Here is a 15,941-nt window from a genome sequence, read left to right on the forward strand (position 1 = left end):
TATGGAGGGAAGGTCTTACGAGGAAAGGCTGAGGGACTTGAGGTTGTTTTCGTTAGAGAGAAGGAGGAGGAGAGGTGACTTAATAGAGACATATAAGATAATCAGAGGGTTAGATAGGGTGGATAGTGAGAGTCTTTTTCCTCGGATGGTGATGGCAAACACGAGGGGGCATAGCTTTAAGTTGAGGGGTGATAGATATAGGACAGATGTCAGAGGTAATTTCTTTACTCAGAGAGTAGTAGGGGCGTGGAACGCCCTGCCTGCAACAGTAGTAGACTCGCCAACTTTAAGGGCATTTAAGTGGTCATTGGATAGACATATGGATGAAAATGGAATAGTGTAGGTCAGATGGTTTCACAGTTCGGCGCAACATCGAGGGCCGAAGGGCCTGTACTGCGCTGTAATGTTCTAATGTTCTAATAATGTAACTTAAAGCTTTTGCACTGCTGTCTAACAGCTGGTTGGATGCAACATTCTGCATTCTCCGCCCCTGCAACACCGCACGGACGCGCAACGCGCGCCCCCGTCCTCTATCCCAACGCACGCCAGCAAGCACGCGCCCGCCCACCCGCACGCAGATGGCGTCAGGCGACACGTGCTTGCGTCAGCCTGCAAGGCTCATTTGCATAGTGAGCGCGTGGGTTTGTGGGAGTGAGCGCCAGCTGACAGCTGCGACTCTGGATGCGGTTTGAGGCACCTTAGCGTTTAGGTGAGTTGATGCCGGTTTCGTTCCGCTGCTGGGCAGGTGTGCAGGGCTCACAGTGTTGGCTGGATGCGCCCGTGTGTATGTGTCGCTCAGTAAACGTTTCCATGGTGACAGACAAGCTGGCGGCGGTGGTGGGAGGAATAATGAGCTGTCATTAAAGGGGCTCCGGTGTGGGGTTTGAGGTTTACGGTTGGGTCTGCGCCGGTTTCCGGGCCGGGCCATTTCCCCGGGAGCTGAGTATCCCCATTGGGATTATTCGCCTTCTCTCTCTCCGGCCTCAGCTCCTAGCCCTGGTTTCAGGTGCGATGCTGTGATGTTGGGAACTGCATTTTTCAGCCTTCCACCCACCAGTGAACTTTGCTCGAACACTTCAGCATCCAGCCACCGTGAACTCTGCCTGATAACACTGGCTCAGATTCAGCAATGTTCAGAGAGGCATGTGCCTGTTGTCTTGGAGCAAACACAATGCAGATTCATGTCAGGTGCAATATAATGGTACAATTCAGTTGTGACATCAAATTCATTATTTTATGCGATTAGATTTTGTCAATTAATAGAATTAGGAATTGGCTACTGTTTGTCTCCACATTATGTGGGTTTGTAATGCACATATGGCTGTATGAAGTTGCAGAAGAAACCTCATTTCATGTTGGAGTGCATCCCTGTTTGCTGGATCCACCCAGTTTCAAAGAATGTTTTACCAATATTTATGCTACAAACCTGATAATGAACTAACTTAGAATGATGTCGTGAGGTCTGTATATAGTTGAGTTACAATCAAGTTGCATAACAAAACTTTTAGGGAACATACATGTATTAAAGACTAGAATAAATTATATGTTTGATTGTTATAGTAGAATTTTGCTTTCTTTGCATTCTCAGTTTTATTGTTTAGTATTTCATTAGTTGAACTGTTCCTCGGTAGAGCCCAGGACATTTAAGATTTCACCTAACCATATATGACGTGGACATTTTCTATTGTCACCTGTTACCTTCTGGCTTCTCTTGATTGCCATGTAGTTGGTTACAGAGTGCAACTCACTGTTTGTTTGTTTTATTTAAACCTGTGGTTACCACTAAACTTAGCAATGCGTGCAGTGCAGTTCTGTAAGGACCATGTCAAAAAGACAATTCTAATCCACAAGAGATGTTCCAGAACCCCAGGAATAAACAAAATGTCACAGTCCTACGAGGCCCCACTGGCATTCATCCACTCATGTGACTCCATCATAGCTATAGCAAATTACGCTTATAAGTTACGTGTTTTTCACTGTAGTGAAGATAGTCCTGTGGTCATTAATATATCATTCCTGTATTTGAGGGGCTGGTAACTAATTCACTTCTACAGTGTTTAGCATTAGAGTTTAAAATTCTGCTTAATTACAATCTTGAAACGGTGTGAAGAATACTCAGAGGGGAGAATAACACCAGTGAATGAAATGTTTGAACACCATGACTCATCCTGCTATAAGAATTGGAAATTGATTAAGAAAGAAAAACTTGCATTTATATAGTGCCTTTCATGCCCTCAGGTTGTCCTAAAGCACTTTACAGCCAATGAAGTACTTTTGAAATGTATTCACTGTGTAATGTAGGATCCACAGTCTGAATTGAATTTTGCTAGCTTTGCATGTTACTGAATAGATGCATAGATATGCAACCACAATGTTAACAGTTCATATCACAATTGCTAATCTTAATTCCTTGTGGGATGTCATTTGTGACATCAAATTCAGACAATGTATGATAGGTATTTTAAGAAATAAAGTTGTTACTTGCTCCTACATATTTTGTTTGTTTCTAGAGAGGGATTTTGATCCCTGAAATAAAGAGGTTTCAAATTTATTTAGAGGCTTTATCTTTTGAGTTAAGAAACTAAATGTTTCATCTTTATCCTGAATTTGAATTAGGTTTATTTTCCCAGTGCTTATCTGTGAAGTGGCAGTGGAGGAGGTTTTACAATGTACTGCTGTATGCGTCCAAATGGAGCAATATTTAGTAAATAAGAAGTGGATGTCAGTGGCAATCTTCTTGATGCCTACTTATACTGGACCAAAGCCAAGTTTTCAGGGACTTGGTCCAGGAATCTGGTTTTGGCATCCTTCTCATAACACAGGCTGAAACCTGTCTTCTGTGGAGCACAGTGATTTGCTGTGAGATGAAATGACATTTCTGTTATTAATATTGCCTTTCTAGTCTAGAGATTGGTAGGGACCAGGACTATCGCGTTCAGGCATACGTTAGAAATTTCAAAGTTTTGTATATAATTGACAGCTGCAAGAAAGGAGTCTTTTATGGAGAACTTGCACAAAATCAATCCAGTAGTGATTCACTGTCTATCATTAGCCTGGGCTCAATGATTTAATTTGATTCCTGAAATGGTATAGATGGGAGGTGTTGAAAGGATTCCACAGGGTTTCAAACTCTCTTATTTATGTATTTGATGTATTGGTGACTTTGAGGTAGTTTTGTTTTCATCAGGTGCAGGACTGCCTTTATAACAGTACCCTATCTTTTGTTTAATTGAATAGTCAAGATAACTTGTATTCAGAAATACTATAATGCCTTCCTAAAAATTTAATATTCAAGTTTAACATTGTGAAAATAAACTAAGTAATATAGAAATTTCCTCCAAATAATATAGAAAGCACCTTTTCTTAGCTTATATGTCATAGTTTAGTTGCAGCTCAGATGCAAGGTTTCCAAAACATTAATATTTTTACAATATCATTTAGTTGATGTAATTGAACTACGTAAATTCTGTAAGTAACTGATAAAAAATTTTGAAGTTCAACAACTGATAAAACATTAATAATCTCTGTCTGCAACTCATTATTAATATATGGTATTGATTGTTTCAATAAAATTTTCATGAATTACTTGGAAACTTCAAATTACTGAAAATGTTGATTCATTTGCCAGAAATAACTGCAATTTATAGGATAATGGTGGACATTTTTTTTGAAGGGAAGGAGCAAAGAGTGGAACCTGACAGCAACCAGGAAGATTCAAATAAAATGCAAGCATTAATAATACAGCAATAGAAACCTACTGTTGGTGGTTTCTCCTTCTCAAGTTTTTAAGCATTTGTCAGTAAGATTAGGTACTTTGATACTCTGAATAACTGGACAATGAGGATTTTACCCTGAGTATAATTGGGTTTACATTGAACAAAACCATTAAAGGAAGACTTGGGTTTTTAGAGAGCTTTTCACGACCTCAGGATGGCCCGAAGCCCTTATAGTCAACGAAATATGTTTAAATTGTATTCAGTATCATAATGTCAGAAACGTGGAAGTCAATTGGGCATAGCAAGGTCCCATTAAACAGCAATGTGATAATGATCAGATAATATGTTTTTCTTAAGTGATCTTGCAAAGGACAGCTGGGAGACTCCCCTACTCTTCAAAATAGTGCCATGGGATCTTTTACATCCACTTGAGAGAGCAGTCAGTGCCTTGTTTTAAAGTGTCATCCGAAAGACTGCACCTCTGACACTGCAGCACTCCCTCTGTACTGCACAGGAGTGTTACCATGGTTTATCTGCTCAAGTCTGAGGAGTGGGAATTGAACCCATGACCTTTTGACTCAGGCGAGATGCTGCCATTGAGCCATGGCTGATACGTCATAGAAAAATTAACTGATTTTCTATATTTACTTGTCAGTATTTCTCAGGCCTGTGTCCTCAGTACCTTGCTCTACGGCAGCGAGGCCTGGACAACGTATGCCAGCCAAGAGCGACGTCTCAATTCATTCCATCTTCGCTGCCTTCGGAGAATACTTGGCATCAGGTGGCAGGACTATATCTCCAACACAGAAGTCCTTGAAGCGGCCAACATCCCCAGCTTATACACACTACTGAGTCAGCGGCGCTTGAGATGGCTTGGCCATGTGAGCCGCATGGAAGATGGCAGGATCCCCAAAGACACATTGTACAGTGAGCTCGCCACTGGTATCAGACCCACCGGCCGTCCATGTCTCCGTTATAAAGACGTCTGCAAACGCGACATGAAATCGTGTGACATTGATCACAAGTCGTGGGAGTCAGTTGCCAGCATTCGCCAGAGCTGGCGGGCAGCCATAAAGACAGGGCTAAATTGTGGCGAGTCGAAGAGACTTAGTAGTTGGCAGGAAAAAAGACAGAGGCGCAAGGGGAGAGCCAACTGTGCAACAGCCCCAACAAACAAATTTCTCTGCAGCACCTGTGGAAGAGCCTGTCACTCCAGAATTGGCCTTTATAGCCACTCCAGGCGCTGCTTCACAAACCACTGACCACCTCCAGGCGCGTATCCATTGTCTCTCGAGATAAGGAGGCCCAAAAGAGATTTCTCAATAAAACCTTGTCTTGTACTGTTGATGCTGTAATAGCACATGTCCACATGATCAAGAGTGTGTGTTTATTAGGAAAATTTGGACAAAGATTTGGATCTTTAAGCAGATTGTCAGAAACCAAAGATAAAGAATTTAGAAAAATTGTGTTCATTTCAGATTAATGGCAATTCATTTGCATCTAGCCAGCAGCTATTGGTTTGATCCTTTTTTTATATGCGTCTGCGATTTGAAGTAGCAATTGCATGTCTATCAATTTCTAAGGATGCAAACATTTTAGAAATGATCTCCAGCCTCTTTGGTATAATAAAAGATAAGCTGATGAGATAGTTGGCAATTTTATCCTCTTCCAATAATGAAATCTAATCAGGTTTCACTGTAGTCCAGAGTATTGTGGAATAAGTACTGCACAAAATGGTGTGTACATCACACCAGGTGCCATAAGGTGGAAAAACAATTGCACAATGCTGTAGAATGTTCATACGGACAGTCCTGGCTTATACTGATGGGTTCCCTATCTGCCTCCAGAAGAATTTTTTGTATTCCAAGGCTTTTAGTGAAAATTATTATCTACCTAGGTGTGCTCAGCAGTTGTAGCATTGCCTCATTTAGCTACTATTGGGCAATGGTGGATGTGCAATAAGAGGAATTCAGTATTAGTCTGCTGGTATGTTGTACCTTCAATTCAGAGTGCACAACTGTGGAGTTATAGAATCATAGAATGGTTATAGCACAGAAGGAGACCATTCAGCCCATGTGTCCATGCCAGCTCCCTGCAAGAGTGACTCACCTAGTCCCACTCCCCTGCCTTTTCCCCATGGCCTTGCAATTTGTTTTCCAGCTAATTATCCAATTCTCTTTTGAAGGCCTCAATTGAATCTCCTGCCACCACCCTCTCAGGCAGTGCATTCCAGATCCTAACCACACGCTGCATTTTAATAAAGTTTTACCTTATGTCACCATTGCTTCTTTTGCCAATACGTTTAAATTGGTGTCCTGTGGTTCTGGATCCTTCCGTCAATGGAACAGCTTCTCCCTTTCTACTCTGTCCAGACCCCTCATGATTTTGAACACCTCTATCAAATCTCCTCTTAATCTTCTCTTCTGCAAGTTGACAGCCTCAGCTTCTCCAGCCCATCCACTTAATTGAAGTTCCTCATCCCTGGAACCATTCTCATGATTTTTTTCTGCACCCTCTCGAATGCCTTCACATCCTTCCTAAATTGTGTTGCCCGGAACTGGAGACAATACTCAAGTTGAGGCCGAACCAGTGTTTTATACAAGTTTATTATAACTTCCTTGTTTTTGTACTCTTTCCCCCTAGTTATAAAACTCAAGATCCTGTAAGCTTTATTAAGTGCTTTCTCAACCTAACCTAACCTGCCCTGCCACCTTCAGTGATTTTATTTTATTTTTTATTATTTTATTTAGAGACACAGCACTGAAACAGGTCCTTCGGCCCACCGAGTCTGTGCCGACCAAGAACCACCCATTTATACTAATCCTACAGTAATCCCATATTCCCTACCACCTACCTACACTAGGGGCAATTTACAACAGCCAATTTACCTATCACCTGCAAGTCTTTTGCTGTGGGAGGAAACCGGAGCACCCGGCGAAAACCCACGCGGTCACAGGGAGAACTTGCAAACTCCGCACAGGCAGTACCCAGAATCGAACCCGGGTCCGTGGAGCTGTGAGGCTGCGATGCTAACCACTGCGCCACTGTGCTGCCCTAATTTGTGCACATATACCCCCAGGTGCCTCTGCTCCGGCACCCCCTTTTAAATTGTACCCTTTATTTTATTGCCTCTCCTCATTCTTCCTACCAAAATGAATCACTTCACAGTTATCTGCATTAAATTTGATCTGCCACTTGTCGCCCATTCCATCATCCTGTCCATGTCCTCTTGAAGTTTATCACTATCCTCTTCAAAGTTCCAATATTTGTCTCATATGCAGATTTTGAAATTGTGCCCTGTACATCCAAGTTTAAGTCATTAATTTATATCTGGAAAAGCAGGGATCCTAAATAAGTTAAAAAGGATTTGTCAGTGACCTGTGGGTAAATCCTACTTTTGTTAAGTCCAAACCAACTTGAATTCTGTCTGTTGTATATGCAATTAAAATTGAAATATCGCAAATTCTGTTTTTAATACCACAATTAACAATGATAAATAGCTTGTGTAAAAGTAGGTTGAGGACTGAATTGGATTAGGTGAATAGCCTACCAATTTTCACTTTCAGGCTTTCATGTGAAGGATCACAGCTAAGCAAAGTACTACCACGACATGTGGAACCATATGCCAGTATTAGCTGTCATTCTCAGGAGGTGTAACATGAGAATGTTGGCACACACATTTGCAGGAATAAGATAAATGGTAAATGGTAGGTTCTAATTATAGCACAGTCCTGCAATTTTCAGTATTGTATTTCTTGTAACTCCACTGAATGCTACTGCAGACCCTCATTTTAGCAGTACTTAAGAATCGGGCAGATTGCAATGTTTTGTTGGAGATCCTGGAAATGCAGACATTGAAAACTTTGAAAAATGAATGTTGGCCTTTACAATGTCTACTAACATTTCTAACAGATATTGTGGTTATGTATTCAGTAAATTAAATATTTTTAGTTAGAGTTAGAATCCAAAAAATCCAGAAATGGCAATGTGTTGTACAAATTTAGAAAAGAAAATCTTGCTTTTCTGTTCAATGCTAGGTTATGTGCTTGCAGTACACCATTTGGCTGCCAAGTTTCCTTACATTACAACAAGTGGCTACATTTCAAAAGTAATGAATTGGCTGAGGGCCAATCTGAGGTTGTGAAGGTGCTATATAAAGGCAAGTTCTTCCTCCTTCCTTGTAGGAAGGGCAGAGGACAGCAATATTTAAAACTTGAGGTGACACTTACACATATGATGCATTGACAGAATTTTAAGATCACCTAGATGGATATGACATTGGGAGACTCCCCCTACAACAAAAGGAAAATACTGCGGATGCTGGAAATCTGAACTAAAAATAGAAAATGCTGGAAATACTCAGCAGGTCTGTCAGTATCTGTGTAGAGAGAAACTAAGTTAATGTTTCAGGTTGATGACCATCAGAACTGGAATGAATTAGAGATGTAATAGGTTTTAAGCAGGTAGCGAGGCAAGGGAAGGGGAGGACAGAACAAAAGGGAAGGTCTGTGATAGGGTGGAAGGAAGGAGAGATTAAATGATAAAAGGGATGATGGTGCAAGGCAAAATCAGATGGTAACAGGACAAGTAAAGAAACAAAAGATGAGTTTAGAGGAGATGTAAATCGCAATAGCAGCATCATTACCAACAGCTGCTGTCCGAAAAAATGGGGGCAGCAGTTAGGATCCAAAATGTTTGAACTCACTAAGTCCAGAAGGCTGTAAAGTGCTTATTTGAAGGGTGAACTTGCGTTGAGCTTCATTAGAATAGTGTCGAAGGCTTCTGACAGAGAGGCCAGAATGGACATAGGGCAGAGAATTAAAATGACAGGCGACCGAAAGCACAGTCTCGTTTGCGGACTGAACAGAATGGTTTGTGGAACAATCACCCAAACTGCATTTGGTCTCCCCGTTGTAGAGCAGCCTGCATCATGAGCAGCAATTACAGTATACTAAATTGAAGGAAGTACAAGTAAATCGCTGTTTCGCCTGGAAGGAGTGTTTAGGGCTCTGCATGGTGGGAAGGGGGGAGGTAAAAGGGCAGCTGTTGCATCTCCTGCGCTTGCGCAGAAAAGTGCAGTGGGAAGGGGAGGGGGTGTTGGGGTGATTGAAGAGTGGGCCAAGGTGTTGCGGAGGGACTGATCCCTGTGGAATGCTGAAAGAAGAGGGGAAAATGTGTTTGCTGGTGGCATCCGGCTGAAGGTAGCGGAAATAGCGGAGGATAATCCACTGAATGTGCAGCCCGATGGGGTGGAAGGTCAGGACAAGGGGAACCCTATCGTTGTTCTGAGGTGGAGGGGAAGGCGTAAGAGCAGAAGTGTGGGAAATGGGACTGACACTGTAAAAGTCCTTGTCAACCGCAATGGAGGGGAATCCTCGGTTGGGGTAAGAGGAAGACATATCGGAAGCACTGATCTGGATGGTAGCATTGGCAGAACAGATGCGATGGAGAAACTGGAAGAATGGAAATTACTTCTTCCAGGAAGAGAATGGAAGGAAGTGTCGTCGAGGTAACTGAGAGCCATTGGGTTTATAATAGATTTTGGTTGACAGCCTATCCCCAGAAATGGAGATATAGAGAAGGGAAGAGTCAGTGATGGACCTTGTGAAGACAAGAAAGAGTGGAAATTGGAAGCAACGCTGATGAAATTTCCCATGCGATCTTTTAAATCCATCTAAGAGTCCTCTGTGTAACGTCTCATCGGAGAGAAAGATCTGTGACATTGCAGAACTCCCTTAGAATAGCACTGAAGTGTCAGCTGAAATAATATATTCAGGTCTCTGGTGTGGGTCTTCAACCCCTCCTTCTGATTCAGAGGTGCAAATGCTGGCAGTGAGCCATGGTTGACACCAGTTATTGCTACTAAACACAAGTGTGAAAGAACAGTTCACTACTATTACAAATTTTGGATCCATTAGGAAAATGGATAAATTAATTCCCATTAAAATAAATTTCTGTAACACCAATATTTTGATAATGTTTTTGGAAAATCTCACTTCCTGTTCATTTGTAGTAGTTCTTACGCTGGAATCAGAAAACTGATCATTTTTAATAAGTATTTTCTCCTTTAAAATAACAGTAACATGGTGGGTCAAAGTTTTGATATTTCATGATCTGTGAAATCATGCTTCCTCTGCACAGTTTAACTGCCTTGTGTTTCACTCTGTGTTGACCTGTTATATTCAGTCTTGCAGTGTCTGTGCCACCACCAAATGGTACATATGCGAGTAAATAAAATTACAGTACCGTGAAAGAGAGGATGTTCTATAATGTTTGTACTGAACAAAGGTGGTCCATTACGATGAAGTGAAGCTGCTCTTTTAGTTTAAAGAAGTTAACTTATCGACTGTAGATAATTATCTTTCAGCGTACACTGAGCTGTTAATTTTGGTAGGCAGCAACACTCTAAAATTGAGAGCCAAAAATCCATACAGGTTGTGGTGACTCGAATATGGCTAGTACTATTTATGCTGGACGATGATTACCTTGTTGTTCTACTGGGATCAGCTGTTCTTTCAAATTGAGTGAATATATTTTTACTTACTATAAAAAGAATATTTCATAGAGAAACTGGAAGGACTATAGTGAACATCCATTATTCACTTTCCCTGTTATCTACCACAATTTGCCTTGCATAACCAAATCTCCTCTTGTCTAACATACCGATGGCATATAACCCCTGAAAGTTAAATTCAAAAAGTAAAATACTGCAGATGTTGGAAATCTGAAAGAAAATGCTGGAGATACTCAGCAGGTCAGGCAGTAACTGTAAAGAGAGAAAGATAGAATTAATGTTTCAGTTCTATGATCCTTTGTCAGAATCGGAAGCTGTTATAGTTGAACAGCTTATAGGGAGGAACAGTGTCAGGGAAGAGGGGGCGGGGAGAAAAGTAAAAGTTTATAAAGTAATTAGATGGAGATGAATAAATGACAGAACTGTTAATGATGGAAGACAAAAGGAAGAAATAATGAGAGAAATTAGAGAAATAAAAAAATATACTTGAGACCTAGAGAATGTCTGAATGGTTACAGCAGAATAGCATAGGGGGAGGAGGGAACATGGAAAATCTGCCAAGGTGTAGAAGACTCCTGTGGCCTGGAAGTGTGGTGGAAGGAACAGATAGATAGACATCAGGGGTGCCGATCACCCTGTTTGCTGTGCAGCAATAGGAGACCCTCATCCCGAGCACTAACGCACAACCTCCCCCATTCTCAGAAGCACTGATACACCAATGCTAAATTACCAGCCTCTGCTATCTGAGGCAAAATGGGAGCTTTGATTAAGGTAAATGAAGATGATATGGACAACGTTAAAGCCAGATTAAACCTAATCCTGTCCCAGGTGCTGTGCAGGTACGTATATTTTCGAGTAGTTGTCACCGGCTTAAAATCAGGACTGAACCATGGATATTTTTCTCCTCCTCTGGAGCACTGAAACCAATTGTAGTATCTATACTCTTGCCTTAGTTCTGATCAGTTTGCTCAGCACAAACCAGGGTTTGATGGGATTTTCCTAGTGTGTGTGGCTCATTTTAACAACAAAAGGTGCAGTTTATAAAGCCAACTCCCTGCTCATTCTTAGCCAGATATTTGTCCAGTTCTACAGCATTCCGGAAACCTGTGTCATATCTCGCCCCCATCCCCATTCTCATTTTCTCCACCGGTAATACTTTTAATTCTGTGAACTTCTCCATACAACTTTAGAGCTGCAAATCATGCATTTATTGTGGTGCTTTTCATCTCCCTCCACATTGAAATTGAATGCAAAACACTTCTGTTCAAACTTTTGATAATGAGACAAACACTCTGTTCCCTGAGTTTGAACAAGTTGTGTATCTTTGGATGTGCAACATAAAATCTTGTTTCTTTTTCCATACTTCTCTCATTCCATACCAAGGCAAAATGTGGGAAGAGTCAATTAGCTTTACATATGCAGAAAAGAGATCAAAGACAGAAATATAATTCAAGAATGTGTCTGTTGAATTTGGACTGTTGCCTTTCTCTTTGGAAAGTAAGGTTGGCTCATATCAGTGCTCTGGAGTCACTTTATTAGTGACAGCACCTGCATTGTTCAAATCAGTTTAAAAAAAACAGCCCATCTTCCTACAAAAAAGTAACGCTGTTTATGTAAACTAACGTAACTTCATAAAACTCTACACATTCTTTCCAGGTTCTTTAACAGGATTAGGTCTTGCCAGCAGGTGTTAAGCAGACTACGTTCCTTCCACGTGCTATGCAGTTGTTATTGATGGTCATGCCATTTAAAAACAATGTGTTTACGAGAAGCCGCACGAATGGGAACCAGGGAATTGAGACAATAATGCCTGTTGAAGTGGTAAAAATGCCCATGCGTAATGGATCTTGCTGGAGGTGTTTAAACACCAGCTTTTGTGAGTGAATATAATGATTTGATTGAAAATAAATCCAACATGTTATGCAAAGATAATATGTGCAGCCTTCTGTCCTAATCCATTACATATGGTGAAGAACACTGAACAGAATCTGTTTCATATTTTGCTGGATAATATCTGTACACATATGTTAGCCTGGAGGTTTCTGCCATTCACCCCTGGAGTTCTACATAGGTCCTGTTTATCCCTGTGTTCTGTTGAATTTGAATGGTCTTTTGAAAAGGGCAGAGAAATGGATAAAAATTATGTGCTGATTCTGATCCTGTGTTTAAGCTTACCTGATGGGGAAATAAATCCAAATTAAAGAATCCATTTGTGTTCAGTGTAATTTTGAACTATGTGTATGAGAATTCCTGTTTAAGCGTCCGAGTCATGTACAGTTTTGAATTAGCTGGTTCTTGCCCGTTAATTAAAAGGGGTAAATTGGACCTTTTTGTTCCCTATTGATCAATTTTCAATTATACTGGCTTTGAACACTCAGTTTATAGTAAAGTGTGGGACTTGACAAACATTTACTGACATTGCTAGGGATTGTTAGAAAGTGTTAAAATAACTATCATCTTAAGAAACCATTTCAGAAACCTCCACTTTTACCAAGGTGGTTTCCTTCATATCTCACTGATATTCATTTTTTTGTGTACAGTTTTGGTCTCCTTACTTAGGGAAGGATATACTTGCCTTAGGAGTGTGACAAATGCTTCCTAGATTGATTCCTGGGATGAAGGGATTGCTCTATGAGGACAAATTGAGTTTACTAGGCCTATATTCCCTAGAGTTTAGATGAGTAAGGGGTGACCTCATTGCAACATAAAATTCTTAAGGGGCTTGACATGGTAGATGTTGGGAGGATGTTTCCCCTGAATGGGGAGTCTAAAACTAGGGGTCACAGTCTCAGAGTAAGGGGATGGTCATTTAAGACTGAGATGAGAAATTTTTCACTCAAAGGATTGTGAATCTTTGGAATTCTCTCCCTCAGAGTGCTGTGGATGCTCAGTCATTGAATATATTGAAGACAGAGATCGATAGACTTCGGATACTAAGGGAATACAGGGATGTAGGGATAGAGCAGGAAAGTGTTGTGCTAGAAGATCAGCCATGATCATATTAGATGTCGCAGCAGGCTCAAAGGACTGAATGGTCTGCTCCTGTTCCTATTTCTTTTCTTCATGAATTCCTGAGTGTGCCTGGAGAATGTTGGCTGATGTCCATCTGGAAGGTCAAAGTGACCAACATTAAAATATAATGAGGAGCAGCAACTTCTGTGCAGTATCATGGGGAGAAGATTGTGATTGGCCAGATGTGTGTGACACATGTTTGAAGATACTCAGGCCAGCTTCTTCTGATTGAGAACTGCTAAAGTTAATTCTTTACAATCTGAAGTAACTTAAATTCTCTTTTAAAAAAAAAAGTGGGCAGTTACACTGGAAGTGGTACAGACCAAAGTGAACTGAGGCTACCTGTTCAAGATGATTTCGCTCATGCAGATTTTCTTTTAATGTTGAGAAACCTTGGTGAAGGGCCAAGGCCCAATGGATATGACACAATCAGGATTGAAAAGAGAACAGAAGTCCAAGATAAATGAAGAAATATTGAACTTTGAGCATTTTTCTTGCACATAATCACATTAAAAGATTTGAAAGCAATTACTCTGAAGTGTAGGACTTGTTATGTATTCAAACTAGATGGAACCAAATTTGGATTTTAGGAGGAAAAAGAATATTGAGGAAGTTAAGGGTTCTTTAGTTTTGAGGCCCCAATAAAGAGTTAGGGTAAGGAATAGCTCGATAATTGTCAATTTCAGTAGTCAGTGAGGGTGGAGGAAGGGGAAGGACTTACAGGACTGCATATTTGCAGCTGGGAAGACGAGAGCAAAGATTAGAGGAGTGGTGACCATAACAATATTCTTAAAATAGAACGAGATAAGAATAGTTACAATAGAGACCAGGATTGTCAATGAATGAGGTATTGCTTGTGTCCTGTCCAGGATTACAAGAGCCTCTCCAGATGTGGGGAACAGCGTTTAAGTCTTGAGACTTGGACTTTAACAGTTACAGTTAAGAATTATTGAGAGAGAAATGTGTTTGGTGCAAAGGAAGAAGCAACTTCTTGGATGTAGTCTTTGAAAGAGATGTAAAAGTTCAGTATAAGATCAAAATATAGAGTGAGGCCAAGAATATCACCAGGTGAAGTGTGGAGCATGAGAAGTAAAAGTTGGTAGCTGCTGTTTGATTTTGGAAGAAACTTCAATAAAATGATATATTTTTGAAGAATTGAAATCAGTTAGATTTTGTTGTCATTTTATGTAAATCATTAAGATTCAAGATGTAATGATTCAACCTTTTGTGCATCAAGAAGAGTAATGGTTGTGCGAACAGGGTGTCGGTCTGAAAAAAGTTCACAAGTGTAGATGGTAGCAGCTAACTTAAAGGCACCAGCATGCTGAAGCCATAGTACAAAGGTGAAAGACAAAAGCAGCAATGAAAAACAGACGTTCTCCATGGCCTGCAATTTGCTGGAGTGGCGTATCTCTCGGCTCGGCTGCACATTGGATTTTTTTCCCTCACCCTTCAGCTCCAATTATTTTTCCACCACAAATTGCAGTGCAGGGAAGTGCAATCTGATAACACTGCAGCATGGTTAATGGGGCATCTGGGACCATGGTGAATGATGGGACTAATAGTCTATCTTATTAACCAATTAAATTTAAGAATAGAGAAAAGCAGAGGAATGATGGAGAAGGAAATAGGATTAGTTGGAGTCAAATTTGATACAGAAAGGGAAATGGGGGGGGGGGGGGGGGAAAGAGCCAGAAATATTTTTAAAAAATGAAACAATTTAAAATGTATAAAAACAAACTCTAGGGACAGTTTATTACCTGCAAGAGTGACACGCCACAGTTTCAGTTGAGCTCTTTCTGGCCTTCCAAGGTTGAGTTTCTCATCAGACCAAATCACCCAGTTAACGGAGTCCATAGGACATGAAATAGCAGCCTAACTTTCTGTGGCGATTTTAATTTGCATTTATGGCACAAATCCAGTAATTGCTTGACACTGACGGTGAGCTTCTGTTATTTTGCAAGGCTAATGGCGCAGCGGCACAAAGCAACCAGCAATTTGTAGCAATTCGCAACTTCTCTCTCTTCCTTGCCACAAATTACGGCGTGTTTTATGCACTAATAACCACGTGTGCTGTGAACTCGCTCTTATTTATCAGAAAATTCTGGGCCATTATGCTGAATTGTAGGGATAGTGAAAAACTCAATTGTTTAATCAGGTGATACATTACATTAGTAACTGATTCTTGACGTAGTGGGTTTGTGATCTAGGTTGTGCAGTGGTGAGAGGCAGAGTGGTGGACAGGTTGTTCCTCATTTTGGAAACAAATGCTAAGTTAATCATAGATTAATCTAACATTTTTTCCACAGGGAGACGGATGCCTGGAGTAAACAAGTTGTTAGGGGATGGATCTTGATTGCGATCTGTGGAAAAATGAAAGAAACTACATCAGAGCTGCCACACGTAGGCTCTGAGAAAATTCCATTCCAAACTGGCAATTTGCATCTGTCATAGTATTTCCTGTTTTAACAAGGTGAGGGATAAGTAGAGGATCATTCTTCAATATCTCTGTTGCATATAAAAACAGAATATGCTGGAAATACTCAGCAGGTCAGGCAGCATGTGTGGAGAGATAAACAGAATTAACATTTGAAACATTAACTCTCGTTCTCTCCACAGATGCTGCCTGACCTGCTGAGTATTTCCAGCATTTTCTCTTTTCATTTCAGATTTCCAGCATCCGCAGCATTTTGCTTTTG

The 15,941-nt window shown here is 40.7% G+C and overlaps 1 protein-coding gene across 5 annotated transcripts in view; it reads left to right on the forward strand.

Annotated features, from left to right (window-relative positions):
• Window positions 1–637: 637 nt before the first annotated feature.
• Window positions 638–15,941, forward strand: part of mrtfba (myocardin related transcription factor Ba) — a 262,413-nt gene continuing 247,109 nt past the window's right edge. For 3 of the 5 annotated variants that reach the window (XM_068056256.1, XM_068056260.1, XM_068056261.1), the window contains exon 1: window positions 648–709. The gene's annotated coding sequence lies outside the window, so the exon portion shown is untranslated. Of the gene's footprint in view, window positions 710–15,551; window positions 15,716–15,941 lie in introns of all 5 variants that reach the window. The other 2 variants (XM_068056258.1, XM_068056259.1) reach the window with 2 other exon arrangements.

Source organism: Heterodontus francisci, chromosome 24, assembly GCF_036365525.1.
Source record: "Heterodontus francisci isolate sHetFra1 chromosome 24, sHetFra1.hap1, whole genome shotgun sequence".
Taxonomy (NCBI): Eukaryota; Metazoa; Chordata; class Chondrichthyes; order Heterodontiformes; family Heterodontidae; genus Heterodontus; species Heterodontus francisci.